This window comes from Salmo salar, chromosome 18 (genome assembly GCF_965601325.2).
Source record: "Salmo salar chromosome 18, fSalSal1, whole genome shotgun sequence".
NCBI classification, from domain to species: domain Eukaryota; kingdom Metazoa; phylum Chordata; class Actinopteri; order Salmoniformes; family Salmonidae; genus Salmo; species Salmo salar.
In genome coordinates this window covers 52,088,203-52,114,372 of record NC_138308.1, presented here as the reverse complement: position 1 = coordinate 52,114,372, position 26,170 = coordinate 52,088,203, and positions in this window count along the sequence as shown.

The following is a 26,170-nucleotide window of genomic DNA, read 5'->3' as shown; positions in this document are numbered from 1 at the left end:
ACCTGATACACATGATACACCTGGGACACATGTATTACCTGGCACACAAGATACACCTGGGACACAATATACACCTATGATACAAGATAAACCTAGGACACAAGATACACCTGGGACACAAGATACACCTGGGACACAATATACACCTGGGACACATGATACACCTGGCACACATGATACACCTGGGACACATGATACACCTGGGACACATGGTACACCTGATACATCTGGCACACGTGATACACCTGGGACACCTGAGACACATGATACACCTGGCACACATGATACGCCTGGGACACATGAAAACCTGACACACATGATAAACCTGGCACACATGATACACATGATACACCTGGCACACATGATATACCTGAGACACCTGGGACACATTATACACCTGGGACTCCTGGGACACATGATACACCAGGCACAAATGATACACCTGGCACACATGATACCCCTGGGACACATGATACACCTGGGACACATGGTACACCTGATACACCTGGCACACGTGATACACCAGGGACAACTGGGACACATGATACACCTGGCACACATGATACTCCTCGGACACATGATACACCTGGGACACATGATACACCTGGCACACATGATACACCTGGCACACATGATACACCTGGGACACATGATACACCTGGGACACATGGTACACCTGGGACACGTGATACACCAGGGACACCTGGGACACATGATACACCAGGCACACATGATACGCCTGGGACACATGAAACACCTGGCACACATGATACGCCTGGGACACATGACACACCTGGGACACATGATACACCTGGGACACCTGGCACACATGATACACCTGGGACACATGATACACATGATATACCTGGCACACATGATACACCTGGCACACATGATACACCTGGGACACCTGATACACCTGGGACACCTGGCACACATGATACACCTGGCACACATGATACACCTGGCACACATGATACACCTGGCACACATGATACACCTGGGACACATGATTCACCTGGGACACATGATACACCTGGGACACATGATACACCTGGGACACATGGTACACCTGAGACACATGGTACAGCTGGGACACATGATACACCTGGGACACATGATACACCTGGGACACATGCTACACCTGGCACACATGATACACCTGGGACACAAGATACACCTGATACACCTGGGCCACATAAACACCTGGGACACAAGATACACCTGGGACACATGCTACACCTGGGACACATGATACACCTGGGACACCTGGCACACATGACACACCTGGGACACATGCAGCACATGATACACCTGGCACACATGATACAACTGGCACACATGATACACCTGGGACACCTGGGACACCTGATACACCTGGGACACCTGGCACACATGATACACCTGGGACACATGATAGACCTGGCACACATGATACACCTGGGACACATGATACACCTGGCACACATGATACACCTGGCACACATGATACACCTGGGACACATGATACACCTTGGACACAAGATACATCTGGGACACAAGATACACCTGGGACACAAGATACACCTGGGACACAAGATACACCTGGCACACATGATACACCTGGCACACATGATAAACCTGGGACATACGACACACCTGGGACACATGATACACCTGGCACACATGGTACACCTAGGACACATGGTACACCTGGGACACAAGATACACCTGATACACATGATACACCCGATACACATGATAAACCTGGGACACATGATACACCTGAGACACATGATACACCTGGGACACATTATACACCTGGGACACCTGGGACACATGATACACCTGGCACACATGATACACCTGGCACACATGATACACCTGGGACACATGATACACATGATACACCTGGGACACATGGTACACCTGATACACCTGGGACACGTGATACACCAGGGACACCTGGGACACATATTACACCAGGCACACATGATACGCCTGGGACACATGATACACCTTGCACACATGATATGTCTGGGACACATGATACACCTGGGACACATGATACACCTGGGATACATGGTCACCTGGCACACGTGATACACCTGGGACACCTGGGACACATGATACACCTGGCACACATGATACGCATGATATACCTGGCACACATGATACACCTGGCACATATGATACACCTGGGACACCTGATAGACCTGGGACACCTGGCACACATGATACACCTGGCACACATGATACACCTGGGACACATGATACACCTGATACACATGATACACCTGGGACACATGATACACCTGAGACACATGATACACCTGGGACACATTATACACCTGGGACACCTGGCACACATGATACACCTGGGACATATGATACACATGATATACCTGGCACACATGATACACCTGGAACACATGATACACCTGGGACACATGATACACCTGGGACACGTGATACACCAGGGACACCTGGGACACATGATACACCTGAGACATATGATACACATGACATACCTGGCACACATGATACACCTGGAACACATGATACACCTGGGACACATGGTAAACCTGGGACACATGATACACCTGGCACACATGGTAAACCTAGGACACATGGTACACCTGGGACACAAGATACACCTGATACACCTGATACACATGATACACCTGGGACACATGGTACACCTGATACACCTGGGACACGTGATACACCAGGGACACCTGGGACACATGATACACCAGGCACACATGATACACCTGGCACACATGATACACCTGGGACACCTGATACACCTGGGACACATGATACACCTGGGACACATGATATACCTGGCACACATGATACACCTGGGACACATGATACACCTGGCACACATGATACACCTGGCACACATGATACACCTGGGACACATGATACACCTGGGACACAATATACACCTATGCTACAAGATACACCTGGGACACAAAATACACCTGGGACACAATATACACCTGGGACACATGATACACCTGGCACACATGATACACCTGGGACACATGATACACCTGGGACACATGGTACACCTGATACACCTGGCACACGTGATACACCTGGGACACCTGAGACACATGATACACCTGGCACACATGATACGCCTGGGACACATGAAAACCTGGCACACATGATAAACCTGGCACACATGATACACATGCAACACCTGGCACACATGATACACCTGGGACACATGATACACCTGGCACACATGATACACCTGGGACACATGATATACCTGGCACACATGATACACCTGGGACACATGATACACCTGGCACACATGATACACCTGGCACACATGATACACCTGGGACACATGATACACCTGGGACACATGATACACCTTGGACACAAGATACATCTGGGACACAAGATACACCTGGGACACAAGATACACCGGGCACACATGATACACCTGGCACACATGATACACCTGGGACATACGACACACCTGGGACACAAGATACACCTGATACACATGATACACCTGGGACACATGATACACCTGATACACCTGATACACATGATACACCTGGGACACATTATACACCTGGGACACCTGGGACACATGATACACCTGGGACACATGATACACCTGGCACACATGATACACCTGGGACACCTGGCACACATGATACACCTGGGACACATGATACACATGATAAACCTGGCACACATGATACACCTGGCACACATGATACACCTGGCACACATGATACACCTGGGACACATGCTTCAGCTGGGACACATGATACACCTGGGACACATGATACACCTGGGACACATGGTACACCTGAGACACATGGTACACCTGGGACATATGATACACCTGGGACACATGATAACACCTGGGACACATGCTACACCTGATACACCTGGGACACGTGATATACCAGGGACACCTGGGACACATGATACACCAGGCACACATGATACGCCTGGGACACATGATACACCTGGCACACATGATACGCCTGGGACACATGATACACCTGGGACACATGATAAACCTGGGACACATGATACACCTGGCACACATGGTAAACCTAGGACACATGGTACACCTGGGACACAAGATACACCTGATACACCTGATACACATGATACACCTGGGACACATGATACACCTGAGACACCTGGGACACATTATACACCTGGGACACCTGGGACACATGATACACCAGGCACACATGATACACCTGGCACACATGATACACCTGGGACACATGATACACCTGGGACACATGTTACACCTAGGACACATGGTACACCTGGGACACAAGATACACCTGATACACCTGATACACATGATACACATGGGACACATGATACACCTGAGACACCTGGGACACATTATACACCTGGGACACCTGGGACACATGATACACCAGGCACACATGATACACCTGGCACACATGATACACCTGGGACACATGATACACCTGGGACACATGGTACACCTGATACACCTGGCACACGTGATACACCAGGGACACCTGGGACACATGATACACCTGGCACACATGATATTCCTGGGACACATGATACACCTGGGACACATGATAAACCTGGGACACATGATACACCTGGCACACATGATACACATGGGACACATGAAACACCTGGCACACATGATACACCTGGGACACATGATACACCTGGGACACAAGATACACCTGGGACACAAGATACACCTGGGACACATGATACACCTGGGACAAATGGCACACATGACACACCTGGGACACATGCAGCACATGATACACCTGGCACACATGATACACCTTGCACACATGATACACCAGGGACACCTGGGACACCTGATACACCTGGGACACCTGGCACACATGATACACCTGGGACACATGATACACCTGGCACACATGATACACCTGGGACACATGATACACCTGGCACACATGATACACATGGGACACATGAAACACCTGGCACACATGATACACCTGGGACACATGATACACCTGGGACACATGGTACACCTGATACACCTGGCACACATGATACACCTGGGACACAAGATACACCTGATACACCTGGGCCACATGATACACCTGAGACACATGATACACCTGGGACACATGATACACATGATACACCTTGGACACAAGATACATCTGGGACACAAGATACACCTGGGACACAAGATACACCTGGGACACAAGATACACCTGGCACACATGATACACCTGGCACACGTGATACACCAGGGACACCTGGGACACATGATACACCTGGCACACATGATATTCCTGGGACACATGATACACCTGGGACACATGATAAACCTGGGACACATGATACACCTGGCACACATGATACACATGGGACACATGAAACACCTGGCACACATGATACACCTGGGACACATGATACACCTGGGACACAAGATACACCTGGGACACAAGATACACCTGGGACACATGATACACCTGGGACAAATGGCACACATGACACACCTGGGACACATGCAGCACATGATACACCTGGCACACATGATACACCTTGCACACATGATACACCAGGGACACCTGGGACACATGATACACCTGGGACACATGATACACCTGGCACACATGATACACCTGGGACACATGATACACCTGGCACACATGATACACATGGGACACATGAAACACCTGGCACACATGATACACCTGGGACACATGATACACCTGGGACACATGGTACACCTGGCACACATGATACACATGGGACACATGAAACACCTGGCACACATGATACACCTGGGACACATGATACACCTGGGACACATGGTACACCTGATACACCTGGCACACATGATACACCTGGGACACAAGATACACCTGATACACCTGGGCCACATGATACACCTGAGACACATGATACACCTGGGACACATGATACACATGATACACCTTGGACACAAGATACATCTGGGACACAAGATACACCTGGGACACAAGATACACCTGGGACACAAGATACACCTGGCACACATGATACACCTGGCACACATGATACAGCTGGGACATACGACACACCTGGGACACATGATACACCTGGCACACATGGTACACCTAGGACACATGGTACACCTGGGACACAAGATACACCTGATACACATGATACACCTGATACACATGATAAACCTGGGACACATGATACACCTGAGACACATGATACACCTGGGACACATTATACACCTGGGACACCTGGGACACATGATACACCTGGCACACATGATACACCTGGCACACATGATACACCTGGGACACATGATACACCTGGGACACATGGTACACCTGATACACCTAGAACACGTGATACACCAGGGACACCTGGGACACATGATACACCAGGCACACATGATACGCCTGGGACACATGATACACCTGGCACACATGATACGCCTGGGACATATGATACACCTGGGACACATGATAAACCTGGGACACATGATACACCTGGCACACATGGTACACCTAGGACACATGGTACACCTGGGACACAAGATACACCTGATACACCTGATACACATGATACACCTGGGACACATGATACACCTGAGACACCTGGGACACATTATACACCTGGGACACCTGGGACACATGATACACCAGGCACACATGATACACCTGGCACACATGATACACCTGGGACACATGATACACCTGGGACACATGGTACACCTGATACACCTGGCACACGTGATACACCAGGGACACCTGGGACACATGATACACCTGGCACACATGGTACGCCTGGGACACATGATACACCTGGGACACATGATAAACCTGGGACACATGATACACCTGGCACACATGATACACATGGGACACATGATACACATGATATACCTGGCACACATGATACACCTGGCACACATGATACACCTGGGACACCTGATACACCTGGGACACCTGGCACACATGATACACCTAGGACACATGATACACCTGGGACAGATGATATACCTGGGACACATGATACACATGATACACCTGGCACACATGATACACCTAGGACACATGATACACATGATATACCTGGCACACATGATACACCTGGCACACATGATACACCTGGGACACCTGATACACCTGGGACACCTAGCACACATGATACACCTGGCACACATGATACACCTGGCACACATGATACACCTGGGACACATGATTCACCTGGGACACATGGTACACCTGGGACACATGATACACCTGGGACACATGATACACCTGGGACACATGCTACACCTGGCACACATGATACACCTGGGACACAAGATACACCTGATACACCTGGGCCACATGATACACCTGGGACACAAGATACACCTGGGACACATGCTACACCTGGGACACATGATACACCTGGGACACATGGTACACCTGATACACCTGGCACACATGATACACATGGGACACATGATACACATGATATACCTGGCACACATGATACACCTGGCACACATGATACACCTGGGACACCTGATACACCTGGGACACCTAGCACACATGATACACCTGGCACACATGATACACCTGGCACACATGATACACCTGGGACACATGATTCACCTGGGACACATGGTACACCTGGGACACATGATACACCTGGGACACATGATACACCTGGGACACATGCTACACCTGGCACACATGATACACCTGGGACACAAGATACACCTGATACACCTGGGCCACATGATACACCTGGGACACAAGATACACCTGGGACACATGCTACACCTGGGACACATGATACACCTGGGACACCTGGCACACATGACACACCTGGGACACATGCAGCACATGATACACCTGGCACACATGATACACCTGGCACACATGATACACCTGGGACACCTGGGACACCTGATACACCTGGGACACATGATAAACCTGGGACACATGATACACCTGGCACACATGATACACATGGGACACATGAAACACCTGGCACACATGATACACCTGGGACACATGCTACACCTGGGACACATGGTACACCTGATACACCTGGCACACGTGATACACCTGGGACACTTGGGACACATTATACACCTAGCACACATGATACACATGATACACCTGGCACACATGATACACCTGGGACACATGATACACCTAGCACACATGAGACACCTGGGACACATGATACACCTGGCACACATGATACACCTGGGACACATGATACACCTAGCACACATGAGACACCTGGGACACATGATACACCTGGCACACATTATACACCTGGGACACATGATACACCTGCGACACATGATACACCTGGAACACATAATACACCTGGCACACATGATACACCTGGGACACATGATACACCTGGCACACATGATACACCTGGCACACATGATATTCCTGGGACACATGATACACCTGGGACACATGATAAACCTGGGACACATGATACACCTGGCACACATGATACACATGGGACACATGAAACACCTGGCACACATGATACACCTGGGACACATGATACACCTGGGACACAAGATACACCTGGGACACAAGATACACCTGGGACACATGATACACCTGGGACAAATGGCACACATGACACACCTGGGACACATGCAGCACATGATACACCTGGCACACATGATACACCTTGCACACATGATACACCAGGGACACCTGGGACACCTGATACACCTGGGACACCTGGCACACATGATACACCTGGGACACATGATACACCTGGCACACATGATACACCTGGGACACATGATACACCTGGCACACATGATACACATGGGACACATGAAACACCTGGCACACATGATACACCTGGGACACATGATACACCTGGGACACATGAAACACCTGATACACCTGGCACACATGATACACCTGGGACACAAGATACACCTGATACACCTGGGCCACATGATACACCTGAGACACTTGATACACCTGGGACACATGATACACATGATACACCTTGGACACAAGATACATCTGGGACACAAGATACACCTGGGACACAAGATACACCTGGGACACAAGATACACCTGGCACACATGATACACCTGGCACACATGATACAGCTGGGACATACGACACACCTGGGACACATGATACACCTGGCACACATGGTACACCTAGGACACATGGTACACCTGGGACACAAGATACACCTGATACACATGATACACCTGATACACATGATAAACCTGGGACACATGATACACCTGAGACACATGATACACCTGGGACACATTATACACCTGGGACACCTGGGACACATGATACACCTGGCACACATGATACACCTGGCACACATGATACACCTGGGACACATGATACACCTGGGACACATGGCAAACCTGGGACACATGATACACCTGGCACACATGGTAAACCTACGACACATGGTACACCTGGGACACAAGATACACCTGATACACCTGATACACATGATACACCTGGACACATGATACACCTGAGACACCTGGGACACATTATACACCTGGGACACCTGGGACACATGATACACCAGGCACACATGATACACCTGGCACACATGATACACCTGGGACACATGATACACCTGGGACACATGATACACCTGGGACACATGATACACCTGGCACACATGATACACATGGGACACATGAAACACCTGGCACACATGATACACCTGGGACACATGATACACCTGGGACACATGGTACACCTGATACACCTGGCACACATGATACACCTGGGACACTTGGGACACATGATACACCTAGCACACATTATACACATGATACACCTGGCACACATGATACACCTGGGACACATGATACACCTAGCACACATGAGACACCTGGGACACATGATACACCTGGCACACAAGATACACCTGGGACACAAGATACACCTGGGACACAAGATACACCTGGCACACATGATACACACGACACACCTGGGACACATGATACACCTGGCACACATGGTACACCTAGGACACATGGTACACCTGGGACACAAGATACACCTGATACACATGATACACCTGGGACACATGATACACCTGATACACCTGATACACATTATACACCTGGGACACATTATACACCTGGGACACCTGGGACACATGATACACCTGGGACACATGATACACCTGGCACACATGATACACCTGGGACACCTGGCACACATGATACACCTGGGACACATGATACACATGATAAACCTGGCACACATGATACACCTGGCACACATGATACACCTGGCACACATGATACACCTGGGACACATGCTTCAGCTGGGACACATGATACACCTGGGACACATGATACACCTGGGACACATGGTACACCTGAGACACATGGTACACCTGGGACATATGATACACCTGGGACACATGATAACACCTGGGACACATGCTACACCTGATACACCTGGGACACGTGATATACCAGGGACACCTGGGACACATGATACACCAGGCACACATGATACGCCTGGGACACATGATACACCTGGCACACATGATACGCCTGGGACACATGATACACCTGGGACACATGATAAACCTGGGACACATGATACACCTGGCACACATGGTAAACCTAGGACACATGTTACACCTGGGACACAAGATACACCTGATACACCTGATACACATGATACACCTGGGACACATGATACACCTGAGACACCTGGGACACATTATACACCTGGGACACCTGGGACACATGATACACCAGGCACACATGATACACCTGGCACACATGATACACCTGGGACACATGATACACCTGGGACACATGGTACACCTAGGACACATGGTACACCTGGGACACAAGATACACCTGATACACCTGATACACATGATACACCTGGGACACATGATACACCTGAGACACCTGGGACACATTATACACCTGGGACACCTGGGACACATGATACACCAGGCACACATGATACACCTGGCACACATGATACACCTGGGACACATGATACACCTGGGACACATGGTACACCTGATACACCTGGCACACGTGATACACCAGGGACACCTGGGACACATGATACACCTGGCACACATGATATTCCTGGGACACATGATACACCTGGGACACATGATAAACCTGGGACACATGATACACCTGGCACACATGATACACATGGGACACATGAAACACCTGGCACACATGATACACCTGGGACACATGATACACCTGGGACACAAGATACACCTGGGACACAAGATACACCTGGGACACATGATACACCTGGGACAAATGGCACACATGACACACCTGGGACACATGCAGCACATGATACACCTGGCACACATGATACACCTTGCACACATGATACACCAGGGACACCTGGGACACCTGATACACCTGGGACACCTGGCACACATGATACACCTGGGACACATGATACACCTGGCACACATGATACACCTGGGACACATGATACACCTGGCACACATGATACACATGGGACACATGAAACACCTGGCACACATGATACACCTGGGACACATGATACACCTGGGACACATGGTACACCTGATACACCTGGCACACATGATACACCTGGGACACAAGATACACCTGATACACCTGGGCCACATGATACACCTGAGACACATGATACACCTGGGACACATGATACACATGATACACCTTGGACACAAGATACATCTGGGACACAAGATACACCTGGGACACAAGATACACCTGGGACACAAGATACACCTGGCACACATGATACACCTGGCACACATGATACAGCTGGGACATACGACACACCTGGGACACATGATACACCTGGCACACATGGTACACCTAGGACACATGGTACACCTGGGACACAAGATACACCTGATACACATGATACACCTGATACACATGATAAACCTGGGACACATGATACACCTGAGACACATGATACACCTGGGACACATGATACACCTGGCACACATGATACACCTGGCACACATGATACACCTGGGACACATGATACACCTGGGACACATGGTACACCTGATACACCTAGAACACGTGATACACCAGGGACACCTGGGACACATGATACACCTGGGACACATGATACACCTGGCACACATGATACGCCTGGGACACATGATACACCTGGCACACATGATACGCCTGGGACATATGATACACCTGGGACACATGATAAACCTGGGACACATGATACACCTGGCACACATGGTACACCTAGGACACATGGTACACCTGGGACACAAGATACACCTGATACACCTGATACACATGATACACCTGGGACACATGATACACCTGAGACACCTGGGACACATTATACACCTGGGACACCTGGGACACATGATACACATGATATACCTGGCACACATGATACACCTGGCACACATGATACACCTGGGACACCTGATACACCTGGGACACCTAGCACACATGATACACCTGGCACACATGATACACCTGGCACACATGATACACCTGGGACACATGATTCACCTGGGACACATGGTACACCTGGGACACATGATAAACCTGGGACACATGATACACCTGGCACACATGGTACACCTAGGACACATGGTACACCTGGGACACAAGATACACCTGATACACCTGATACACATGATACACCTGGGACACATGATACACCTGAGACACCTGGGACACATTATACACCTGGGACACATGATACACCTGAGACACCTGGGACACATTATACACCTGGGACACCTGGGACACATGATACACCAGGCACACATGATACACCTGGCACACATGATACACCTGGGACACATGATACACCTGGGACACATGGTACACCTGATACACCTGGCACACGTGATACACCAGGGACACCTGGGACACATGATACACCTGGCACACATGATACGCCTGGGACACATGATACACCTGGGACACATGATAAACCTGGGACACATGATACACCTGGCACACATGATACACATGGGACACATGATACACATGATATACCTGGCACACATGATACACCTGGCACACATGATACACCTGGGACACCTGATACACCTGGGACACCTGGCACACATGATACACCTAGGACACATGATACACCTGGGACAGATGATATACCTGGGACACATGATACACATGATACACCTGGCACACATGATACACCTAGGACACATGATACACATGATATACCTGGCACACATGATACACCTGGCACACATGATACACCTGGGACACCTGATACACCTGGGACACCTAGCACACATGATACACCTGGCACACATGATACACCTGGCACACATGATACACCTGGGACACATGATTCACCTGGGACACATGGTACACCTGGGACACATGATACACCTGGGACACATGATACACCTGGGACACATGCTACACCTGGCACACATGATACACCTGGGACACAAGATACACCTGATACACCTGGGCCACATGATACACCTGGGACACAAGATACACCTAGGACACATGCTACACCTGGGACACATGATACACCTGGGACACCTGGCACACATGACACACCTGGGACACATGCAGCACATGATACACCTGGCACACATGATACACCTGGCACACATGATACACCTGGGACACCTGGGACACCTGATACACCTGGGACACATGATAAACCTGGGACACATGATACACCTGGCACACATGATACACATGGGACACATGAAACACCTGGCACACATGATACACCTGGGACACATGATACACCTGGGACACATGGTACACCTGATACACCTGGCACACGTGATACACCTGGGACACTTGGGACACATTATACACCTAGCACACATGATACACATGATACACCTGGCACACATGATACACCTGGGACACATGATACACCTAGCACACATGAGACACCTGGGACACATGATACACCTGGCACACATGATACACCTGGGACACATGATACACCTAGCACACATGAGACACCTGGGACACATGATACACCTGGCACACATTATACACCTGGGACACATGATACACCTGCGACACATGATACACCTGGAACACATAATACACCTGGCACACATGATACACCTGGGACACATGATACACCTGGCACACATGATACACCTGGCACACATGATACACCTGGGACACATGATACACATGATACACCTGGGACACCTGGCACACATGATACACCTGGGACACATGATACACATGATATACCTGGCACACATGATACACCTGGCACACATGATACACCTGGGACACCTGATACACCTGGGACACCTGGCACACATAATACACCTGGCACACATGATACACCTGGCACACATGATACACCTGGCACACATGATACACCTGGGACACATGATTCACCTGGGACACATGATACACCTGGGACATATGGTACACCTGAGATACATGGTACACCTGGGACACATGATACACCTGGGACACATGATACACCTGGGACACATGCTACACCTGGCACACATGATACACCTGGGACACAAGATACACCTGATACACCTGGGCCACATGATACACCTGGGACACAAGATACACCTGGGACACATGCTACACCTGGGACACATGATACACCTGGGACACCTGGCACACATGACACACCTGGGACACATGCAGCACATGATACACCTGGCACACATGATACAGCTGGCACACATGATACACCTGGGACACCTGGGACACCTGATACACCTGGGACAGATGATACACCTGGGACACATGATACACCTGGGACACATGATACACCTGGGACACAAGATACACCTGGGACACAAGATACACCTGGGACACATGATACACCTGGCACACATGATACACCTGGCACACATGATACACCTGGGACACAAGATACACCTGGGACACAAGATACACCTGATACACCTGGGCCACATGATACACCTGAGACACATGATACACCTGGGACACATGATACACATGATACACCTTGGACACACGATACATCTGGGAAACAAGATACACCTGGGACACAAGATACACCTGGGACACAAGATACACCTGGCACACATGATACACCTGGCACACATGATACAGCTGGGACATACGACACACCTGGGACACATGATACACCTGGCACACATGGTACACCTAGGACACATGGTACACCTGGGACACAAGATACACCTGATACACATGATACACCTGATACACATGATAAACCTGGGACACATGATACACCTGAGACACATGATACACCTGGGACACATTATACACCTGGGACACCTGGGACACATGATACACCTGGCACAGATGATACACCTGGCACACATGATACACCTGGGACACATGATACACCTGGGACACATGGTACACCTGATACACCTGGGACACGTGATACACCAGGGACACCTGGGACACATGATACACCAGGCACACATGATACGCCTGGGACACATGATACACCTGGCACACATGATACGCCTGGGACATATGATACACCTGGGACACATGATAAACCTGGGACACATGATACACCTGGCACACATGGTACACCTAGGACACATGGTACACCTGGGACACAAGATACACCTGATACACCTGATACACATGATACACCTGGGACACATGATACACCTGAGACACCTGGGACACATTATACACCTGGGACACCTGGGACACATGATACACCAGGCACACATGATACACCTGGCACACATGATACACCTGGGACACATGATACACCTGGGACACATGGTACACCTGATACACCTGGCACACGTGATACACCAGGGACACCTGGGACACATGATACACCTGGCACACATGATACGCCTGGGACACATGATACACCTGGGACACATGATAAACCTGGGACACATGATACACCTGGCACACATGATACACATGGGACACATGATACACATGATATACCTGGCACACATGATACACCTGGCACACATGATACACCTGGGACACCTGATACACCTGGGACACCTGGCACACATGATACACCTAGGACACATGATACACCTGGGACAGATGATATACCTGGGACACATGATACACATGATACACCTGGCACACATGATACACCTAGGACACATGATACACATGATATACCTGGCACACATGATACACCTGGCACACATGATACACCTGGGACACCTGATACACCTGGGACACCTAGCACACATGATACACCTGGCACACATGATACACCTGGCACACATGATACACCTGGGACACATGATTCACCTGGGACACATGATACACCTGGGACACATGGTACACCTGAGACACATGGTACACCTGGGACACATGATACACCTGGGACACATGATACACCTGGGACACATGCTACACCTGGCACACATGATACACCTGGGACACAAGATACACCTGATACACCTGGGCCACATGATACACCTGGGACACAAGATACACCTGGGACACATGCTACACCTGGGACACATGATACACCTGGGACACCTGGCACACATGACACACCTGGGACACATGCAGCACATGATACACCTGGCACACATGATACACCTGGCACACATGATACACCTGGGACACCTGGGACACCTGATACACCTGGGACACATGATAAACCTGGGACACATGATACACCTGGCACACATGATACACATGGGACACATGAAACACCTGGCACACATGATACACCTGGGACACATGATACACCTGGGACACATGCTACACCTGGCACACATGATACACCTGGGACACAAGATACACCTGATACACCTGGGCCACATGATACACCTGGGACACAAGATACACCTGGGACACATGCTACACCTGGGAGACATGATACACCTGGGACACCTGGCACACATGACACACCTGGGACACATGCAGCACATGATACACCTGGCACACATGATACACCTGGCACACATGATACACCTGGGACACCTGGGACACCTGATACACCTGGGACACATGATAAACCTGGGACACATGATACACCTGGCTCACATGATACACATGGGACACATGAAACACCTGGCACACATGATACACCTGGGACACATGATACACCTGGGACACATGGTACACCTGATACACCTGGCACACGTGATACACCTGGGACACTTGGGACACATTATACACCTAGCACACATGATACACATGATACACCTGGCACACATGATACACCTGGGACACATGATACACCTAGCACACATGAGACACCTGGGACACATGATACACCTGGCACACATGATACACCTGGGACACATGATACACCTGGGACACATGGTACACCTAGGACACATGGTACACCTGGGACACAAGATACACCTGATACACCTGATACACATGATACACCTGGGACACATGATACACCTGAGACACCTGGGACACATTATACACCTGGGACACCTGGGACACATGATACACCAGGCACACATGATACACCTGGCACACATGATACACCTAGGACATATGGTACACCTGGGACACAAGATACACCTGATACACCTGATACACATGATACACCTGGGACACATGATACACCTGAGACACCAGGGACATATTATACACCTGGGACACCTGGGACACATGATACACCAGGCACACATGATACACCTGGCACACATGATACACCTGGGACACAAGATACACCTGGGACACAAGATACACCTGGGACACAAGATACACCTGGGACACATGATACACCTGGGACAAATGGCACACATGACACACCTGGGACACATGCAGCACATGATACACCTGGCACACATGATACACCTTGCACACATGATACACCAGGGACACCTGGGACACCTGATACACCTGGGACACCTGGCACACATGATACACCTGGGACACATGATACACCTGGCACACATGATACACCTGGGACACATGATACACCTGGCACACATGATACACATGGGACACATGAAACACCTGGCACACATGATACACCTGGGACACATGATACACCTGGGACACATGGTACACCTGATACACCTGGCACACATGATACACCTGGGACACAAGATACACCTGATACACCTGGGCCACATGATACACCTGAGACACATGATACACCTGGGACACATGATACACATGATACACCTTGGACACAAGATACATCTGGGACACAAGATACACCTGGGACACAAGATACACCTGGGACACAAGATACACCTGGCACACATGATACACCTGGCACACATGATACAGCTGGGACATACGACACACCTGGGACACATGATACACCTGGCACACATGGTAGACCTAGGACACATGGTACACCTGGGACACAAGATACACCTGATACACATGATACACCTGATACACATGATAAACCTGGGACACATGATACACCTGAGACACATGATACACCTGGGACACATTATACACCTGGGACACCTGGGACACATGATACACCTGGCACACATGATACACCTGGCACACATGATACACCTGGGACACATGATACACCTGGGACACATGGTACACCTGATACACCTAGAACACGTGATACACCAGGGACACCTGGGACACATGATACACCAGGCACACATGATACGCCTGGGACACATGATACACCTGGCACACATGATACGCCTGGGACATATGATACACCTGGGACACATGATAAACCTGGGACACATGATACACCTGGCACACATGGTACACCTAGGACACATGGTACACCTGGGACACAAGATACACCTGATACACCTGATACACATGATACACCTGGGACACATGATACACCTGAGACACCTGGGACACATTATACACCTGGGACACCTGGGACACATGATACACCAGGCACACATGATACACCTGGCACACATGATACACCTGGGACACATGATACACCTGGGACACATGGTACACCTGATACACCTGGCACACGTGATACACCAGGGACACCTGGGACACATGATACACCTGGCACACATGATACGCCTGGGACACATGATACACCTGGGACACATGATAAACCTGGGACACATGATACACCTGGCACACATGATACACATGGGACACATGATACACATGATATACCTGGCACACATGATACACCTGGCACACATGATACACCTGGGACACCTGATACACCTGGGACACCTGGCACACATGATACACCTAGGACACATGATACACCTGGGACACATGATATACCTGGGACACATGATACACATGATACACCTGGCACACATGATACACCTAGGACACATGATACACATGATATACCTGGCACACATGATTCACCTGGCACACATGATACACCTGGCACACATGATACACCTGGGACACCTGGGACACCTGATACACCTGGGACACATGATAAACCTGGGACACAGGATACACCTGGCACACATGATACACATGGGACACATGAAACACCTGGCACACATGATACACCTGGGACACATGATACACCCGGGACACATGGTACACCTGATACAACTGACACACGTGATACACCTGGGACACTTGGGACACATTATACACCTAGCACACATGATACACATGATACACCTGGCACACATGATACACCTGGGACACATGATACACCTAGCACACATGAGACACCTGGGACACATGATACACCTGGCACACATGATACACCTGGGACACATGATACACCTAGCACACATGAGACACCTGGGACACATGATACACCTGGCACACATTATACACCTGGGACACATGATACACCTGCGACACATGATACACCTGGAACACATAATACACCTGGCACACATGATACACCTGGGACACATGATACACCTGGCACACATGATACACCTGGCACACATGATACACCTGGGACACATGATACACATGATACACCTGGGACACCTGGCACACATGATACACCTGGGACACATGATACACATGATATACCTGGCACACATGATACACCTGGCACACATGATACACCTGGGACACCTGATACACCTGGGACACCTGGCACACATGATACACCTGGCACACATGATACACCTGGCACACATGATACACCTGGCACACATGATACACCTGGGACACATGATTCACCTGGGACACATGATACACCTGGGACATATGGTACACCTGAGATACATGGTACACCTGGGACACATGCTACACCTGGGACACATGATACACCTGGGACACATGCTACACCTGGCACACATGATACACCTGGGACACAAGATACACCTGATACACCTGGGCCACATGATACACCTGGGACACAAGATACACCTGGGACACATGCTACACCTGGGACACATGATACACCTGGGACACCTGGCACACATGACACACCTGGGACACATGCAGCACATGATACACCTGGCACACATGATACAGCTGGCACACATGATACACCTGGGACACCTGGGACACCTGATACACCTGGGACAGATGATACACCTGGGACACATGATACACCTGGGACACATGATACACCTGGGACACAAGATACACCTGGGACACAAGATACACCTGGGACACATGATACACCTGGCACACATGATACACCTGGCACACATGATACACCTGGGACACAAGATACACATGGGACACAAGATACACCTGATACACCTGGGCCACATGATACACCTGAGACACATGATACACCTGGGAAACATGATACACATGATACACCTTGGACACACGATACATCTGGGACACAAGATACACCTGGGACACAAGATACACCTGGGACACAAGATACACCTGGCACACATGATACACCTGGCACACATGATACAGCTGGGACATACGACACACCTGGGACACATGATACACCTGGCACACATGGTACACCTAGGACACATGGTACACCTGGGACACAAGATACACCTGATACACATGATACACCTGATACACATGATAAACCTGGGACACATGATACACCTGAGACACATGATACACCTGGGACACATTATACACCTGGGACACCTGGGACACATGATACACCTGGCACACATGATACACCTGGCACACATGATACACCTGGGACACATGATACACCTGGGACACATGGTACACCTGATACACCTGGGACACGTGATACACCAGGGACACCTGGGACACATGATACACCAGGCACACATGATACGCCTGGGACACATGATACACCTGGCACACATGATACGCCTGGGACATATGATACACCTGGGACACATGATAAACCTGGGACACATGATACACCTGGCAAACATGGTACACCTAGGACACATGGTACACCTGGGACACAAGATACACCTGATACACCTGATACACATGATACACCTGGGACACATGATACACCTGAGACACCTGGGACACATTATACACCTGGGACACCTGGGACACATGATACACCAGGCACACATGATACACCTGGCACACATGATACACCTGGGACACATGATACACCTGGGACACATGGTACACCTGATACACCTGGCACACGTGATACACCAGGGACACCTGGGACACATGATACACCTGGCACACATGATACGCCTGGGACACATGATAACACCTGGGACACATGATAAACCTGGGACACATGATACACCTGGCACACATGATACACATGGGACACATGAAACACATGATATACCTGGCACACATGATACACCTGGCACACATGATACACCTGGGACACCTGATACACCTGGGACACCTGGCACACATGATACACCTAGGACACATGATACACCTGGGACACATGATATACGTGGGACTCATGATACACATGATACACCTGGCACACATGATACACCTAGGACACATGATACACATGATATACCTGGCACACATGATACACCTGGCACACATGATACACCTGGGACACCTGATACACCTGGGACACCTAGCACACATGATACACCTGGCACACATGATACACCTGGCACACATGATACACCTGGGACACATGATTCACCTGGGACACATGCTACACCTGGCACACATGATACACCTGGGACACAAGATACACCTGATACACCTGGGCCACATGATACACCTGGGACACAAGATACACCTGGGACACATGCTACACCTGGGACACATGATACACCTGGGACACCTGGCACACATGACACACCTGGGACACATGCAGCACATGATACACCTGGCACACATGATACACCTGGCACACATGATACACCTGGGACACCTGGGACACCTGATACACCTGGGACACATGAGAAACCTGGGACACATGATACACCTGGCACACATTATACACATGGGACACATGAAACACCTGGCACACATGATACACCTGGGACACATGATACACCTGGGACACATGGTACACCTGATACACCTGGCACACGTGATACACCTGGGACACTTGGGACACATTATACACCTAGCACACATGATACACATGATACACCTGGCACACATGATACACCTGGGACACATGATACACCTAGCACACATGAGACACCTGGGACACATGATACACCTGGCACACATGATACACCTGGGACACATGATACACCTAGCACACATGAGACACCTGGGACACATGATACACCTGGCACACATTATACACCTGGGACACATGATACACCTGCGACACATGATACACCTGGAACACATAATACACCTGGCACACATGATACACCTGGGACACATGATACACCTGGCACACATGATACACCTGGCACACATGATACACCTGGGACACATGATACACATGATACACCTGGGACACCTGGCACACATGAAACACCTGGGACACATGATACACATGATATACCTGGCACACATGATACACCTGGCACACATGATACACCTGGGACACCTGATACACCTGGGACACCTGGCACACATGATACACCTGGCACACATGATACACCTGGCACACATGATACACCTGGCACACATGATACACCTGGGACACATGATTCACCTGGGACACATGATACACCTGGGACATATGGTACCCCTGAGATACATGGTACACCTGGGACACATGATACACCTGGGACACATGATACACCTGGGACACATGCTACATCTGGCACACATGATACACCTGGGACACAAGATACACCTGATACACCTGGGCCACATGATACACCTGGGACACAAGATACACCTGGGACACATGCTACACCTGGGACACATGATACACCTGGGACACCTGGCACACATGACACACCTGGGACACATGCAGCACATGATACACCTGGCACACATGATACAGCTGGCACACATGATACACCTGGGACACCTGGGACACCTGATACACCTGGGACAGATGATACACCTGGGACACATGATACACCTGGGACACATGATACACCTGGGACACAAGATACACCTGGGACACAAGATACACCTGGGACACATGATACACCTGGCACACATGATACACCTGGCACACATGATACACCTGGGACACAAGATACACCTGATACACCTGGGCCACATGATACACCTGGGACAGAAGATACACCTGGGACACATGATACACCTGGCACACATGATACACCTGGCACACATGATACACCTGGCACACATGATACACCTGGGACACCTGGGACACCTGATACACCTGGGACACCTGGCACACATGATACACCTGGGACACATGATACACCTGGGACACATGATACACCTGGGACACAAGATACACCTGGGACACAAGATACACCTGGGACATATGATAGACCTGGCACACATGATACACCTGGCACACATGATACACCTGGGACACAAGATACACCTGGGACACAAGATACACCTGGGACACAAGATACACCTGATACACCTGGGACACATGATACACCTGGGACACATGATACACCTGGGACACAAGATACACCTAGGACACAAGATACACCTGGGACACAAGATACACCTGATACACCTGGGACACATGATACACCTGGGACACATGATACACTTGGCACACACATCACATGATTCACAGTCTGGAATGGGTGAGAAACATGGGAGTGATCTGAGGTGAAACGGTACTAACTGAAGCAGCATTTTACACCGGAGTCTTTGAGCCACTGAAGTACGATTTGCAAATAGAGGGGTAAATAGATTTGTTGACCTCTTAGGTCCTTGTAGAAGCAGTAGTATTGAGTCTAAGCTGGGAACCGACTAAGCACGACCAGCAGGGCTACAGTATACTGACTGCGTTTAAAAAGGCTGCCTCTAAAGTAATGACGCTAATGAAAAGAAGCTGACAGGCTGGTAACACGGTGTGGGGTTGTGACGCGTCCACTGTAACGTTACCAACTCTGACAACATAAAGATATCTTGGTCTGAATTTCATGTAAGAGAGAGAAATAAAACAGGCTTGAAAGTGCTTCAGATGATACAGTGAAGTAAATACAGAGATAATCACTGGGATATAGATAGCTACTTTGATGTATTTCAGGGAGAGTATAAATGACCGGTGTGACTGCACAGTTAAGGCTTGCTATTTTACACCGCCCGGCCTACGGGAGAAAAAACACCTATAGCAAATTGCTACTACTATTTCCAATGGTTTAGACAGCAACAATACAAGGTAACACTAGAATGAATATTTGGTAAGTGCACTTTCAGGCATATTTCACCATGATAGACCAGATATGAAGTCTCAATAAGTGGCTACATGGGCTACATGTCACACCCCGCACATTGACTCTGTACCGTAACACCCTGTATATAGCCTCCACGTTGACTCTGTACCGGTACCCCCTGTATATAGCCTCCACATTGACTCTGTACCGGTACCCCCTGTATATAGCCTCCACATTGACTCTGTACCGGTACCCCCTGTATATAGCCTCCACATTGACTCTGTACCGGTACCCCCCTGTATATAGCCTCCACATTGACTCTGTACCGGTACCCCCTGTATATAGCCTCCACATTGACTTTGTACCGGTACCCCCTGTATATAGTCTCGCTATGTTATTTTACTGCTGCTCTTAAATTATTTGTTACTTTTATTTCTTATTTTTCGGGGTATTTTTCTTAAAACTGCATTGTTGGTTAACGGCTTGTAAGTAAGCATTTCACTGTAAGGTCTACACCTTTTGTATTCAGTGCATGTGACAAATACAATTTTATTTGGTTTGATTTGAATATTAGTCAACAGAAGGCTGTATGTTCCCTGGGAATATTTCACATATGCTGTCATAACTTTTCTTATAAATCTCATAAAGGTTGATGAATAATGCTAATAGTAGGAAAGCATAATGTGCCAGTAGCCAGTCATTATTACCAACTGTTAGCCATTAGCATTTAGCTTCCTCTGGTATATCTTGAATAATGCTAATAGTAGGAAAGCATAATGTGCCAGTAGCCAGTCATTATTACCAACTGTTAGCCATTAGCATTTAGCTTCCTCTGGTATATCATCCAAACTAATATGGACTTTTCATAGAGATATTGAGTGTAAATCAACAACAACAACAATAAGGGAAACATGAATGAAAATACATTATCAGTTCAAAAACACAACATAAATAATTGGGGGTTAAGTTCATAGAAAAATTGACAATTTTCACATAAAAAAATAAAATAAAGTACGAACACAAATAACAACAAAGGATACAACAACATCGACTACATCACAGCTGGACCAATCACAGAACACAGAATCAACAGCTGGACCAATCACAGGCACACAGGGTCAACAACTAGACCAATCAGAGGGGAGACACTTGGGTGATTGGGTAAAACCTTCCACTAGGCACAGATCAGACCACTGAAGCCAATCAGCCACAAGGTCGTAATGCACAACAGACTACAGACAGGCGAGGACACCACAAGTTCTCCATATATATATATATATATATATATATATATACATGGATAACACACATCCAGCCAACTGCCACGACGGGGGACCAGAACAGACCAGACCACCACTTCACTTCAAGACAGCTCACTGATCTTACATCTAGAGTTACAGCCAGATACAAACCCCAAGAGGGACGAGAGGGGGAGAGAGAGAGAGAGGCTGGTTGTCTACAGTACAGCTCTACAACAGCATTACATGGCTTTAGGTTGGATAGAAAGAGAGATTAGAGAAGAGAGAGAGAGAAGAGGTGAGAGAGAGAGAGAGAGAGAGAGAGTCGAGGTGAGAGAGAGAGAGAATTGGTGAGAGAGAGTCGAGGTGAGAGAGAGAAGAGGTGTGTGAGAGAGAGAAGAGGTGTGAGAGAAAGAAGATGTGTAAGAGAGAG